This window comes from Rhagoletis zephyria, unplaced genomic scaffold (assembly GCF_001687245.7).
Source record: "Rhagoletis zephyria isolate East Lansing unplaced genomic scaffold, Rhagoletis_zephyria_1.1 Rzeph_scaffold_08708, whole genome shotgun sequence".
Taxonomy (NCBI): Eukaryota; Metazoa; Arthropoda; class Insecta; order Diptera; family Tephritidae; genus Rhagoletis; species Rhagoletis zephyria.
In genome coordinates, this window is record NW_016165788.1 from 8,336 (window position 1) to 16,261 (window position 7,926).

A 7,926-nucleotide genomic window follows, 5' to 3' on the forward strand; every position below is an offset into this window, starting at 1 on the left:
CGTTTTGGCATTTCTCTCTCGCAATTGCACCAGTGTGACGTCACACAAAAGTTATTCTCAAAAATCCTCTCTGATCGGCGCAATCTTGTATTCTATCATTCTTGCTGCACAACGGCACTCTTGGACGCGACAGAAAGCGTTAGTGATTATTCAAAGGCTTTTGACTACGTTTGATCATAACTTATTATATTAATATTACTTAACTATATTATCTTACCTTGGCGCAGAACTCAAGCCATAGGTATTGATAGCAGAAAATGTGTCTTCCTTCCCGTTGTTAGTGGTGACCCACAATGCTCAAACCTGGGTCCTCTGTTTGTATTTGTTTTGTATACAAACGACTTTTTTAATGCTCTCAAGTATTGTTATGCTGATGATTAGAAAATATAAAAATATGCGGGAGAAATTCTGGTTTAAGCGCTTAAAATAAGCAAAAAAAAAATATGGACGATAAAATTCCTTAAATTTGGATAAAAGAAAGACTATGTTATTTATGTTGTAGAGCAAATGCTTTTATTTCAGCGTGAGTCTTACAATTCCTATCGCATTAAGCCTCTGATTTTAGTTAGTTAGTGCGCAAACAAACTTAAGCAACACAATAATAATGAATAGACTGCAAATTGTGTATTATAAAAAAAAAAAACAAAATGAAAAGGCTAAAAATTCATTCACTTTTAAATTTGTGTGTAAGTACTATATACACAAAAGGCATATGACTTTATTCTAAAATTGAATATACATATTAGGAGAGGATGGTGACTGATGAAAATCCGACAGAAACAACGTCAAAATTTGGTACAAAAAGTTCTCGCAGGGAACCCCGACAAAAAAGAAATTTGTACTGGAGAAAAACATGTCTACATACTTGCATATGTATGTATGTATATATGGAACATTTCATGTTAACTGAACTATGGCTGCAATCAAAAATTGGTTTCTAAATTTTTATTTTATTTTATTCGATTGACTTGGAACTTGCATACATATACAGATATGTATTTTCCGGTACCACTTATGAAAATTTCATGAATTCCATTTAGAGTGACTCATTAAAGTGTTCACATGTTGATTTATTTTTTTAGTAAACACAATATTTTTCAAGTTAAAATTGTTTTATTTTTGTTTTATAAAAATATGTTCCATGCTTTAAACAAACCCATGTTATTCAAACTGGAAAATTTAATACAAACTTTGGAAAAATACAAAAAATTTCCAACAAAATTTCGAACTGCATGTATGCAGTTTTGTAGCTCAACATATCTTCGTCGCCTTATAAAGTGCAAGTTTCAAGGGGATAAAAATCGCGTCGTTTTTCAATCATGTGGCAACCCTACTAAATACAGTTCAAAAATAATTGATACCCATATTATAATAATTCAATTAACCTATAATATAATTTAAATTTTACTTTTTGAACAGGTGGCAACCCTCTTCCAACACCTCTAAAATATTCTTGGCATTAAAACTTAAGATTTCTTAACATTCCTTCGTTTTTCATCCATATATTGATATTTCGTATAACTTTCGCATAAGTAAACTAAACTCCACATTTTAAGCAGGTGGCAACCCTCTTCAAAATATTTTCAAACTACTACATTCTAAAACTCCCTTCGTTTGGAACCCATATGGTGATACATATTTCTCTTACCTATTATGATTTTTTAAACATGTGGCAACCCTCCTATAGTTCAGCTATGAAACAAAGCTTTTCAAAACCACTTCAGTTGATGCCCAGTTTGTCATAATCGATTATTATTTTTTTTAATAATTTGAATATGATATTTTAAAAGGGGGCAACTCATTTCAAAAAAGTAAAACCTTATTGCTCATCTACGGTCCAAGGCTTTTAGTTTGACGCCTCATTTTGGAAAATCGAACGAACGGTGCAGATTTGATGGCATTGATTATTAAATCATTTTGATTAAATTTTTCAACAGGTGGCAACTCTTTTCGAAAAAATTAAATCCAGTTTGCACATCTACAGTCCAAGCGCTTTCATTTGACACCTCATTGTTTGAAAATCTGGCGAACGGTACAGATCTTTTGTCCTGGACTAAAAATCCCAAACAAGAATACACAGAATTCGAAAAGGGTTTAAAATTTGACAGGAACTCACTTTACCGGTTCTTCTTCTACTTCTTCTTATTTGGCGCTGTAACCGCCTAAGCGATTATGGCCGAGTTCAACAAAGCACGCCAGTCGTTTCTTTTCTGTGCCAACTGACGCCAAGTCCTTCTCCACCTGGTCTTTCCATCTCAGTGGGGGCCTTCCTCTTTCGCTGCTACCACCAGCGGGTTCCGAGTTGAATACTTTCAGAGCTGGAGCGTCGGTGTCCATTCCAACGACATGGTCAAGCCAGCGGAGCCGCTGTATTTTGATTAGCTGCATTACATCCATGTCGTTGTAAAGCCGTCGCCAACGCGTAAAGACCCGTAAATCTTCCGCAAAATCTTTCTCTCGAATACTCCAAGAGCCGCCTCATCGGATGTTGTCATTGTCCATGCTTCTGCACCATATACCAGCACGAGCATAATGAGTGACTTATATAGCGTGGTTTTCGTACGTCGAGAGAGGACTTTACTCCTGAATTGCCTACTCAGTCCAAAGTAGCACTTGTTGGCAAGAGTGATTCTGCGTTCTCTACTTCTCGAAATTGTAACTGTCAACAGTGACGTGGGTGCCAACTTACCAGCATGCTGGTACAATATTTATTTCTTTACAAATCAGGTCGAGGAAAGATCGAAATGATTAGAGCCGAAATTTCATAATTTTTCTACCATTTTGCTAAAACATTGTTTTGTTTTTTAATTCACAACTGCAATATTGTGAACTTAATCTTCCACAAACACGGCTTTGACTCATATTGTGCAACAAATTAAGCATATCAAGGGCCGTAAACTTATGTGGTAGCTAAATCTAGCCACCAACGGGCTAAAACGGTAACACTGCTTGGAACGCTGGCGGGTGGAGCGCTCAAATATTTTCGGGCCAGATCGGTCGTATTTTAGTTTAAATTTCCACCTGCCAAAGCGGATTTTCACCGACATGAGCTTGTTTTTCTCTAAGATAGCCCTTAACAATTTCCATTTAATATTTTTCAATGTCTTCAGATTCTACATCCGAGCCTTCGCTTTAGCTGGACAAATTTAAAATTATTTCTAGGTTGCTTGTAAAACATTTAGCAGTGTTTATTGAAGGCCCATCAATGTAGCTTGATATACTACTTAACCGTTTAGCGCCTGAAGCTAAAAGCCGGTTATTGTCCGCACCCTGGTTATACAGACTTAGAGCCAGTTCAACAATACTAGACTCGACTCTCTGCCCATGTACACATTCGCAATAGCAAAACATTCGTATCATTTTTTTCGATCAAGATGCTCAAAAGAAAAATCAAATATAATTCACAAATTTCTATTCTACTGCCAGTCGACACCAGCAATAGGCACCGATAATATTTAATAGTTTTTTTAGCTGACGGTTTTCTTCCATATAAAGTATGCTCGACAATGGATTTTATATGGAAGAAAATGAATAGCACCGTCTGCAAAAAAAAATTTATAAAAATCAACGCAATTTTTTTAGCAAAATTTGCACTATATTAAAATTTAATGTGCTATAAAGCTTCATACCTAAAAATTCTGAATAAAAAGTTTATAACTTTTATAAGTTTGTTGAATTTTTATAATTTTTGTACAAAGTTTGAAATTTGTCTTTATATAATGCTGGCTATATAATATCCTAGAATTTTATAAAAAAAAAGAATTATAAACTAAACAAAAAAAATCAAAACTGGTCAAAATGTCACTTAATTTAATCAGCTGTCCACAAAGGTGGGTATGTATGGGTGACAAACTTGTTTAATTGTAATTAAAAGTCTCGAAATTTGTTTTTTGTAAATTTTCTCTCCAGTACTGTACAAAGTCAAAAGCTTTGATTAATACGGGTTTTTTTCAGAGAATAAACTATATTTTTATAAAAAATAACTACAACTAAATAATTAATGGGACGTGTTTGTTTAAGTCGAGTTATTAATGATAATGATGTTATTATTTTGGCGCTCAAATTTTCGCTTATTTAGTGGTAGACAGAGATGCTCCTCCAATTTGTGGTGTGGTGTGGTGTGCGTCTTGATGTTGTCACATAAATGGAGCNGGGGGACCGCTGATTGAACAAATTTCCATATTTTTTTTGAGGATGTTGCTTTGACCAGGGCCCGGCCACAGCTCCAGCGAGTTATTAGTCATAAGTTTTATACGTAATTACGTTGTGGGGGGGGGGGGGGACCGCTGATTGAACAAATTTCCATATTTTTTTTGAGGATGTTGCTTTGACCAGGGCCCGGCCACAGCTCCAGCGAGTTATTAGTCATAAGTTTTATACGTAATTACGTTGTGGCTGCAATATGTAAATTATATCCTGGATCCGAAATGGCACTCATTTCTCGTCACTATTCATTATATCTTAAAACGTATGCAAGTTTAAAATCATAAAAATTAAGAGCGGTGTGAGGCATCTAAAATAAATTATATATTTTTTTATTGTTTTCCATTCACTGGCGGGCTACGTTAATGCATACGTACTTATATAATATACATACATACGTTTTGAAAGTTCATGAACTGTACGAACAAGGGCACACTGTCTCTAAATATGTATGTATGCTCATCATAGGTTTGTACAGTAAATTTATCAGGTTTTCGTTTCCCCAATAAGCCGATTTCTTACGAAGCCAGTGAAACAACAATGAAACTCGTTATATTCGTTACATTTCACGCGAAGCAGATAGGAACTGTTCTGAACATCGGTCATTTCTCAAATGAAAACCAAGTAAGGAGTAACTGTTGCTTAGTTAAGCTGCTCGTCTTGATTACAAGGTCGGTGTCTTCCGCAGTGCAAAATAATCAATCATACGAGGTTGAGTCAATAATTGTGGGACAAATGTATAAAATGAAATTTGTAATGCCTGTATCGCATCGCATTACGGAGTTACGCTCCCAGTTCTAACTTCAATTACTAAATGTATGTATATTGGGAAATTCCAAAACAAATTTTGCGGTGTTAAGTCATCATTGAATTATCCGTCTTCATAAGTAGTATAAATACCCGGTTGCTAATTGCATTACGCCAAACTCATTTTATTGCGAAAAAAAAAAATATCCTTAAATTAAAGCTTTGCAAACGTTTGTTGTACGTGTACAATGTACAGTGCCCATAAGGTGTACCTTTTCGAAAGAGTTAGGCTGCAAACTCGCCTAACTAGGGCATTTAGTCATAAGCGTTAATCAATGAGTTGCCTGATAGTACGAACTTAATACAGGTCAACGAAAATTACGTTGATAAATAAATATAATTTTTTTGCCGAAAAATTATTCTCCTTCAAAAAACCATGGATAAATTCACCCTCCCTCGTAGCTTGGTAGTGGCTTTGCAAAACGTTTTGTACATGCATGTATGTATGTATGTAGATAGAAGCTTAATCAAAACGCTTATGCCGTGAACTTGTTTAAGCAGGAGATTTAATGTATATCCATACATATTTATGTATACATATACATATGTATAGGTATAATTTATCAATAACAGGAACATTCAACTGCCGCTTACATTAATGATTGAAAGTTCGTCTTACAACCAATTCAAGTACATAGCACCGTACGTACATCCATAAATTATACGCGGCACAATTGCGTAGATATACTGACTATTTTTATTTAGTTAAATTTTTAAGCTGAAGTAAAGCTTCTCTAGCAGGTCTATTCTGATTTTTTTAGCCGGAAAATTCTATTTCCAAAAAACGGCCTCAAGTTCAATAAAATTGTTGAATATGATTTTTTATTAGGCCAATAAATAGCAAAAAAAAAAAACAAATACCAAAGGCGTGCTCGTCCTTCAAGTTAAAATTCTTAAAAATATATAAATTGACAAAAAAACACACACAATGCGAAGCCGCTGGTTCATATTCTAGTGAGCGCGGTATAGAAATTTGTCGAGGAGATGAGGTGATTTCCGAAATAGCAGCTATAACTAGAGTCCGACCGACAGAACTTTGTCTGCCTCGGGAGACCCGCACTACAATAGCCCAACTTCGCTCTGGCTATTGCAGCAGGCTCAACAGCTACCTGAGCAGAATCAACGAGGATGTGCCCAACCAATGCCCGGCATGTGGAGAGTCGCCACATGACTCCCGGCACCTCTTCACAGGCCCTGAGAACCCCGCTCAGCTAACGCCCCTGTCCCTATGGACAGCCCCTTTGGAAGTAGCACACTTCCTGGGCCTCCCCCTAGCTGAAATAGACGACAACGTTGATGGATGAATCGCCCCGAACGGGGCTTAGTAGCCGCTACAACAACAACAACAGAGTCCGACCGATTCCAATTTTTTTTCAGGTACCGATGCCGATGCCGATTAATCGGCTTATGGGGAAAGCTTCGGCCGATGCCGATTCTATAAAAAATTACGAATAAATGTATTAATTCATAAAATCAGTTAATTTAACGGAGTTAACAAAACAAAAGAAAACAATTAATTGAATTAATTTAATTGGCTTGTTATGCAACATTACTTACACATGTATGTACATATATATGTATGTGTAAAAATATATGTACATACATATATCACATTTATGTTTATTACATAAAACATTTTTTTATATGGTGCTAAGCATGAAATATTTAAGAGCATACAATTTCATTTCGTTTTGTACTAAAATACATTTTTTGCACTCAATGCATAAGAAATTATATGCTAAGTATGTATGTACATACATATAGTGGTCCATAAAATAAAAGAATTGCGATATTTTGTTCGACTTTGGCATTTGTCTTTTGTTTATTTAATGTTTATTATATTTTTTTATAAAAGTCTAGCTAGTATACAACAAACACCATATAAATTCAGATTTCAAACTTTGTACAAAAATTAGAAAAATGTTGCTTATTTTCACCAAAATTTCAAACTTCTGACTCAGAATTTTGGTATGCAGTTTTGTATGCCATTTAATTCTAGTATAATGAAGTGCAAGTTCCAAGCTGCTATAAAATCCCGTTAATTTTTGCAAATTTTTTTTTACTAGCAGTGCCCTCCATATAAAAGAAAATTGTCGAACATACTTTTGTATGGAAAACACGTGACCACTCCTTGTCGCAGCGATTCTAACGGGTGATTTTTTAAGAGCTTGATAACTTTTTTTAAAAAAAAAACGCATAAAATTTGCAAAATCTCATCGGTTCTTTATTTGAAACGTTAGATTGGTCCATGACATTTACTTTTTGAAGATAATTTCATTTAAATGTTGACCGCGGCTGCGTCTTAGGTGGTCCATTCGGAAAGTCCAATTTTGGGCAACTTTTTCGAGCATTTCGGCCGGAATAGCCCGAATTTCTTCGGAAATGTTGTCTTCCAAAGCTGGAATAGTTGCTGGCTTATTTCTGTAGACTTTAGACTTGACGTAGCCCCACAAAAAATAGTCTAAAGGCGTCAAATCGCATGATCTTGGTGGCCAACTTACCGGTCCATTTCTTGAGATGAATTGTTCTCCGAAGTTTTCCCTCAAAATGGCCATAGAATCGCGAGCTGTGTGGCATGTAGCGCCATCTTGTTGAAACCACATGTCAACCAAGTTCAGTTCTTCCATTTTTGGCAACAAAAAGTTTGTTAGCATCGAACGATAGCGATCGCCATTCACCGTAACGTTGCGTCCAACAGCATCTTTGAAAAAATACGGTCCAATGATTCCACCAGCGTACAAACCACACCAAACAGTGCATTTTTCGGGATGCATGGGCAGTTCTTGAACGGCTTCTGGTTGCTCTTCACTCCAAATGCGGCAATTTTGCTTATTTACGAAGCCATTCAACCAGAAATGAGCCTCATCGCTGAACAAAATTTGTCGATAAAAAAGCGGATTTTCTGCCAACTTTTCT